Genomic DNA, 7837 nt, shown 5'->3' with positions numbered 1-7837 from the left:
ATGTGTCTGTGTGTCTCTGTGTGTGTGTACTAATTGTTGGCTAATGCTGACATTTTTATAGTGGTTGTTAGAGTTTTATGAGTAATTTGATACGGGATTTCTTTATATTGTACAAAAACAAACAAAAACCTCCAAAACAAAACACAAAAAAACCAAATAAACCAAAACAAAACCCCAAACCTTTTAAACTTCGAATATTTTAAATAATTGAAGGTGTAAAGCTATCACAATTTCCCCAAGGATTTCAAACCCGTGACAGAATAATGCAGCTTTACAGCAATTCAGTTTCTGCATGCTTAAAGACAGTTACAAGATATAGTAAAGAGGAAAGGATTGCCTTGAGGCAACTTGTGGCAATAGGTTGGAATACAGAAAGATCTCTCTAATACTTCCTGGGACTTGTGAAATTTGATTCTGATTTTGTGTAAAATGACTGAATTTGGAAAGAAAAGTCTGATCTTCACATTATGTACAATATCTTTTTGTGAAGTCCAGCTGCTTCTTGAATATATTTTTTTTTCACTATGGAAGAACAATCTTAAATGCTGGATTTTCCGATTAAAAAAAACCAACATTATTAAAATATTTAGAGTTTCGTGAAATTAAACCTAAACAAGTATATGAAATCAAATCTAAGCAAGTATTCGTCACAGACTTTTGATACTGGTTTGTGTCTTTAAGAGTAATCAAAGTATTTTGATTCTTTTTTTTTCAGTAAAAAGTGAAAACCACACTCTCCTGTGTGGTTTCTGCACTAACATTAAATTCTGCCTCTTGTTGCACATTTAACCTCTCACAAGGGCCATGTTTCAAGCACTTATTTCTCCTGATTCAGGGATTGAAAAAAGAAATTTTTTCTTTCTTAAATAGCTTTGACTGCAGAAGAGAAGGAAGGAAGTTGCCTAAATCTTTTAACCTTGCCTACTAGTACTTCACAAAACAGAAACAAATGGGTACCTCTGGCACAGTGTTCATCTAACAATAATAAAATGCATGAGACTGAAAACCAGCAATTTACTTGATCAGCATCAACTGGTTATTTTTCATGGGGGAAAGTAGAAAGACGATCAAGATGTGGGCAGTTAGCTCTATACCCTGTTTTTTACACACTTTATATGTTCAGAGAGATGATGGACTGTAAAAAAGGTCCCGGTCCGACTTGTTCTTTAAGGGGCTTACAGACAAAGCTCTGCCGAGCTACTCCCCAAAGCAGCTGTTCAAGCCAGGAAGATCAGTGAATGCTAACCATGGATCAAGCAGTTGGATTTGGTTTAAAATGCCACTAAAAACCCCATCCAATCAACCATCTGATCTGTTTTTCTTAGAGCTAAATCCTTGGTAATCTGGGAAACCTCCTACTCTTTCAGTTTTGTGGTATTACAGTGGTAGAAGAAATGAGAGGGATAATTACTCTAAAAAGGTTCTGGGGAGCGGGAGTGTGTTCCATCTATATTCAAGCAGGGTCATCACCTCCACTTGCCTCCCAAGGATCAGATTTTGTCAGAGCCCTATATGATACTGGGGAATTTTCATGCACTTTCTCTCTCCTCCTAAACAAATCAATTGTCCTTCACATTATGGCTAATATGAGGCACGTGTACTCTGTTTTCTATTCAAAAGTCCTTGCAGCAGGTAACAAACTGTGGCCATGTCCCTCCAGTTGCCCCTTCATCTGCTGGGAAACATCCTAGGGAACACTTCCATGCCCACCTCGACCTTCCATGGGCAATAAAGACGTCTTTCTCCTTGTTCCATAACAAATGGGGAAAATGCTGCATTTTCCATTGCTAAGGTCTCCTCTCCTGGTGTGACAGGTAACAGGCACCATTTCTCCTCAAACTGAATAACCAATTAACACAATCGTGTTAAACTCATTGTAGCAGTTTTGTTCTCAATCTGTACATAATTTTCCCAGTTATATGAGCTGGTGTGCTAAAGGATAGTAATTGTCCCTGCAGAAATTGTCTTGATAATATCCTTAGAACATTTTATTTCTAGTAACAGTGCTGCTCCTAGGATTGCTGCAGATCACACTGTTACTTTAATACACCATCAGGAAGATAAAGAATGCAAAGCAAAGAGAAAATATAACTTAAGCATTCCTCCCTGTCCAGACCTTAAAAAAAAACAAAAGAAAAAAGGTAGCACAGAAATTTAAAAGTAAGGAGCACTTTCCCAAGATCAGTGCACAGTACTTCCTTCCTGTCACAGCTCAAGCTTCCAGACTGCTTCAAGGAGATTTGCCATTCCCACCAATAAATTAGTAATATTTCTTGTACCTGTTACTATTAACTCTTTTGTGTATTACTGCATATTATTAATAAGTATTGAGATTGCAAGGCCACTGTCATTTTTCTCTCGCTAAACTGAGACCCCTGAATTATAAAAGGTCCTGTGCTGCACTTCACACCAATCTTGTGTGGGGCTGGCTCTTTCCACCAAGGATGGGTGCCAGAGTTTGGCCCTGCAAGTTTAGCACAGTAAAATTTCAATCATCCTTTTGCAATGCAACATCAGAGCCATCAGTTGCTGGTTTCAAGCAGAGAGAAGCTGGAGATGGTGCCAGCAGAGGAAGGAAGCCACAGGGAGAGGAGCCTGTTCTCTCAGCCAGCTGGAAGCCTGTTTCTCTATGGCTGGATGGAGAGTTTGCCTCAGCCATCCTGCCTACACCCAAGTTCTCAAAAAGCAGTTACTAGAGTGCTTGGATTCACGATTTCTCTCCCTAACAGTATCTGTGGAATCAAGCAACAAAACCTGTATAGTATTTAAAATAACCCAAGATTAAAAAAAGACCCAGACCCACAAACAAACCAAAACCACGTCCCTTGGCAAGAGTAGTATTTTCAGCAAGATCTAATTGCTTAGGGACCAGTGTGGCATTACCAAAAGTTTGAAATAAGAATTGTATATTTCATTTATTTGAGCAAGATTCAAAGTTTCAGCCTAGAAGTACACTAAAAGTATTCTCCCTGCCCTCACCTTCCAACTATGCTAATGTTAAACTGGCTCACAGGAACAACGAAAGCAAGTTTTGTTCAGGAAGTATTTATAAGACTGTGGGAAGGTTAATCATCAAGTTAAGGTAAATACACACATATATATGACTATAAACACATGAGAGTAATATGAGAAGCCAGGAGCACAGATAAGAGTATAAACACAGAAGAATCACAGGAATCTGTGGATTATGTTTTAAACCTAAATTTTGGTGATTTTAAAACAATTCTGTTTTCTAGAAATAAAGTTTTATCCAAACAACTGGGGAAAATGTGAAATTTCCTCCATTATTTTTTTCATGCTTAAGTGTTTGAAGAAAAATTTTGAATAAAAGCTTTGCCAGTGCAAGTTGGCTCTTTGCCTGCACAACCCATTCACACAAAATCTGCTGCTGATTGCAATGATGAGAAGGAAAATTAATTTAATATTTAGAACTTATGTCTTTGTATTTGACCTTCTAGCAGGTTGTACTCAGATTGACTTCTTCCTGTACCTGATGCCTTGTTTGGGAACATGTTAAGGAACAGGCAAACCTTACCTGGATTTTTGTTTTAGGCAAAAAATCCAGACAAGAAATTGCACTGTCCATTAAATCAAGCAAACAGCAAAAATTGGACCAGTGTGAACACATCTCAAATAAGCTTTTAGACTTCACTGGTTGCCTGGAGAATTACAGCTCTCTGCAGAACATACTGAAAGGTGACCACCTCACTGCTTTTATCCACTGCTCTTAAATGTGAAAAATAAAGAAGGCAATTTGCATCTTGTTGCAGCTGAGTGACAAAACTTTATGGGTCTTCTGTTCTGTAACATGAATTAAGAAATGATGACTACACAGATTCATTTCTAAACCATAGTGATAAGACACCCTCCTGAATATATGGAAGGAAAGAAACATAGAATTTTGCGCAGAGTCATTAATCTTCAAATTTGAAAGTAAATCAGGCATCACTGTTAAATAAAAACACTCTGCCTTTGGCCAAGATAAACTTTTTGCTCTTGGGAGTGCAAAGGAAGTGATTTCTGTTGGGGAATGAATGCAGTCCTTCTTGTGGGAGAAATAAGAAATGCCATTTTTTTCTTCATTTGCCAGGATAACTAGGAAACAGCATATAAAATTAGGTGAAATTAAATGCAATCTTCAAGGCCAACGAGTATTAAAGGAAAACTGCGGAGAGACAATTACTCTTGAAATAGGTCTTTGAGGTAATCTAGCTGTTTTAAATCACTGAACCATTTAATATTCACACTGAAAATTAATCCATTGCTCTTAAAAATCTTCCTCAGTTCATCACTTCATTAATCCCCCTTGGTTGTTAACTTGCTCCTCCTCGTGCCTCCAGCCTGATTAATAATTCATAAGATAACTAGGGGCTCAAAATATTGGTTCCCTAAGACTGGTCTGGCTAATCTTTATCTTGTTGAGTTATCCTTAGATTTGCAAGTTATATGCTCAGATGGAAAGAGTCTGGGTAGCACTTCTTATGTGATTAGGAAATAGTGGTGTGTAGGGGAGAGGGGCATTTACTACCAGAAATCAAAGCAACAATTCCAGTGGGATGAGTGAGCAGTGGTCTACTTACTGCTGTTGGGAAGAGGGTAGCGTAGAGCAGTGAAAACTTTCTGTTCACTTTAACTGTGCTCAGGCACTTCTGTTTCTTGGATGGGAGACAGAGCAGGGTGTGAATGCCACCACTTCTTCAAGAACATCTTTATTTTGAAAACAAAGTGCCTTCTTTCAACTGAATTGTTTTTGAACTCCTTACAGTGTGACTTCTTGAAGTATTTTCAAACTGAAGTATGTCCTTCTGCTTCACTGAGTAAAAAGATAAACAACTCAGTTTTGGCACCATTAGGTTGCATTCACAGTCTATCATATTACAGAGACATTAGAAAAGATGTACTGAATCATGGATGTAGCAGCCTTTAAATGTCTCCTCAGTTTGGGAGTGAAAACAAATAGGAGACATGGGATTTGTTTGTTTGTTTTAGTTGGATATGAAAATGGAGAAAGAAGCAGAGTTACACCAGATTAGTTGTCCAGCAAAGGAAACATATTTTGCTAAACTTATTCTTAAATATTATATTCTTAAAATATACTGCATGAAAATGTATTGAACTATGTATTATCTGCAGATGGCTTGTAAAAGGAACTGCTCTGAATTGTGCCAAGCTAGTAGGAACAAAAAGTCTAAAAGAACTTTATTAAGGTTGCAATTCCAATTCATGGTGATATGAATCATGGTAACATTATTTGGTAAGGTTTTAATGCCATGATCACATACTACTAACATGGCTGGAGGACTTGGACTTCATTTTCTTTGAATTACAAAGAACACAGAAAGGGAAAGGATGGTCCTGACAAACAGGCAAGTGATTTTCTAGCCTAAAGGAACTAAATTTTATTGCTGCTCCAGACATTATGCACCTGGCAGTGCTATGCAAATTGCTCCAACTAACTTGGCTACCTAAAGCATACTGATATTTTTCTACCCCTAACCTAAGCAGATTTCAGAAGTACTGAGCTCTAGATGAAATCAAATGGAGTGATGCGCTGAGTCCATGAAAAATCTTCTATTCTCATAAGCAGTTTCAAAAGTCAAGTTGCACACTTCTAAAATGAGCACTTAGAATAAAGGCACACTTTTTACCTTGACCTCTCTGTAGCTTAGCTCTCTAATGCTAAAAATGAGGAATAGTTCATCTCACAGTAGTCTACTGTTTCTGAAACACTTGAAGATACTGTGGTGCTGAGCACAATGGAGGATCCTGTGAGGAAATCTGATCACATCTTCAGAGCAGGACAGGAATACTGTTCAATAAGTCAGGCCTGCAGCTACACTTCGAGCAATGTGGAGGAAAGCAGTGACAAGACCATTAAGTAGCTGTCTATCTTGTGTGCTTAACGAGACAGTCCTGAAATAAAAATGGCCTAAAATGCATAATTAAAGGCTGTAACCTTAATGATGGGCTCAAAAAAAAAAAAAAAAAAAAAAAAAAAAGCTGCATTAAGGTTATAAAGGCAATGTGACTTTAGGCAATTTTTAGTGTATTGATGCTTGAATCTGTACTCCCATCATTCTTTTAACATGGATTTTTTGGTAGGTAATTAATATTAGGCTCTGTTCTATTATTTAGGAAAAAAGTAATGATACATTGATTTGATGAAATGCAGCATATTGCCCATTGAAATGTGGGCACTACAAAAGAGTAAACAAAGTGTATTTTATTTACCTGAGTTTGCAGGATAAGGTTTATGTGCATCTGTGTTTAAAATTGCTGTTGTTTAACACAAACTTGGATTAGGAGCATGTCTTGAGAGAAGCTGCCATGGGTTCTTGAAGGAGCAGCAGCAGACATGAATTTGTGTGTGACAAGTAAGCATAGAACTTCAGTGGCTACACCTAGGGTCATCTACCCAATTAGATTTATACTTTACAATGCTTATAACATTTTATAGCATCAACATGGGGGAACATGTTTCCCAATCCTGCAAAGCAGTGGCTTTGCTGAAATCCCATACACAGATACTTAGAATTAAATACTTGCTAAAATTACTTGGAAGGTCAGGTCAAATAATTTTACCTGACCACCAACATCACTGCACTTTGTTCAGCAATTCTTTGCAAATTGTAATAAAATAGCAACAACAACAACAATAATAATAAGAGTAACAACAACTTTTATATGACAGGTACAGCAACAGCCCTGACTTCATGTTCACACACCTCCTCCTTCATCCTTTAACCAGTGATTCCTGCCTTTTCTTCTCCCCACCCCAGGCTGCAGAAGGTCACCTCTTGAAGTGTGCTAATGCAACCCTTTCATGTTTGTTAGATTATTACCCTGACAGGATCATGTGTGCCTTTTATTGTAAAGCTTCAACTCTCATTTGCTTCAAAGAGAAAGTCCTGGTTTTAGAATGTTTTCTGATTTTAAAGTGTTAGATAACTCTGGTTCTATTTGTGGGACAAGTGATCTTTTACATGTTATTTCAATTTTTCATTTTGTTGCCGGACAGGAATGTATTTGCAATCAGATGAAACTGAAAAGCAACGACAATCAGCCACACCACCAGATGGAGCTTCCTTTCTGCCTTTCCTGCTGAAGGTGCTGAAGCTGTGGAACTGAACTCATTGAGACTGTGGGACTTCAACTGTTTTTATAGTCAGTGAAATAGAAAACTCTCTTTCTATTTTTATTTCTGGTGATGCAGGACTAATCATCCCTGCGTTCATAGATGGCTACTTCAGCAGTTTTTGTTTGTGTACTGTTAATGACAGCTATTGTGCCAGTCCTTTTCTTTTACAGGGTTAGGCTCTATCATGCAGTCCTGTTTCTTGTTCATGCACTTGAGAGTTTTCAAGTACAGGCTCACTTGTTAGACTGGCACACTAACATTAAAGCAGTGACTATTTCTTCTCCTTTTTCTTTTCTACCATAAAAACCATTAACATTCTTTAGAAAAGCAAATCTCTCTGTATTCAGCCCACTACACAACCTATTTTATTCACTGAAATTCAACTCTGAAGTCTCCTGGTGTGCTTTTAGCAGTACTGTATTGTGTTACAGATTCCTAGTCGCTGGTTTGTATGTACCTCAAATGAAGTTGTGATGTTCATAAGCCATGAGAATCGATATAAATGACTGTGTTAAACATTCTCTCTCTTTACAGGATGTACTCTATCAGGTACCTGTTTTGCTATCTGGTGTCATAGCTGAGCTATTGAGAACTGACTGTAACTGAGGCAGTCTGGGAAATTGCAGAGAGACAGGGTTGAATTAATTCCTTTTCTGACAGTGTGAAAAAACCACACACATTCAAGCCAACAAATTTTAA

Source organism: Poecile atricapillus, chromosome 2 (genome assembly GCF_030490865.1).
Source record: "Poecile atricapillus isolate bPoeAtr1 chromosome 2, bPoeAtr1.hap1, whole genome shotgun sequence".
Taxonomy (NCBI): domain Eukaryota; kingdom Metazoa; phylum Chordata; class Aves; order Passeriformes; family Paridae; genus Poecile; species Poecile atricapillus.
The sequence above is the reverse complement of the archived record's forward strand: the minus strand, read 5'-3'. Positions refer to the sequence as shown.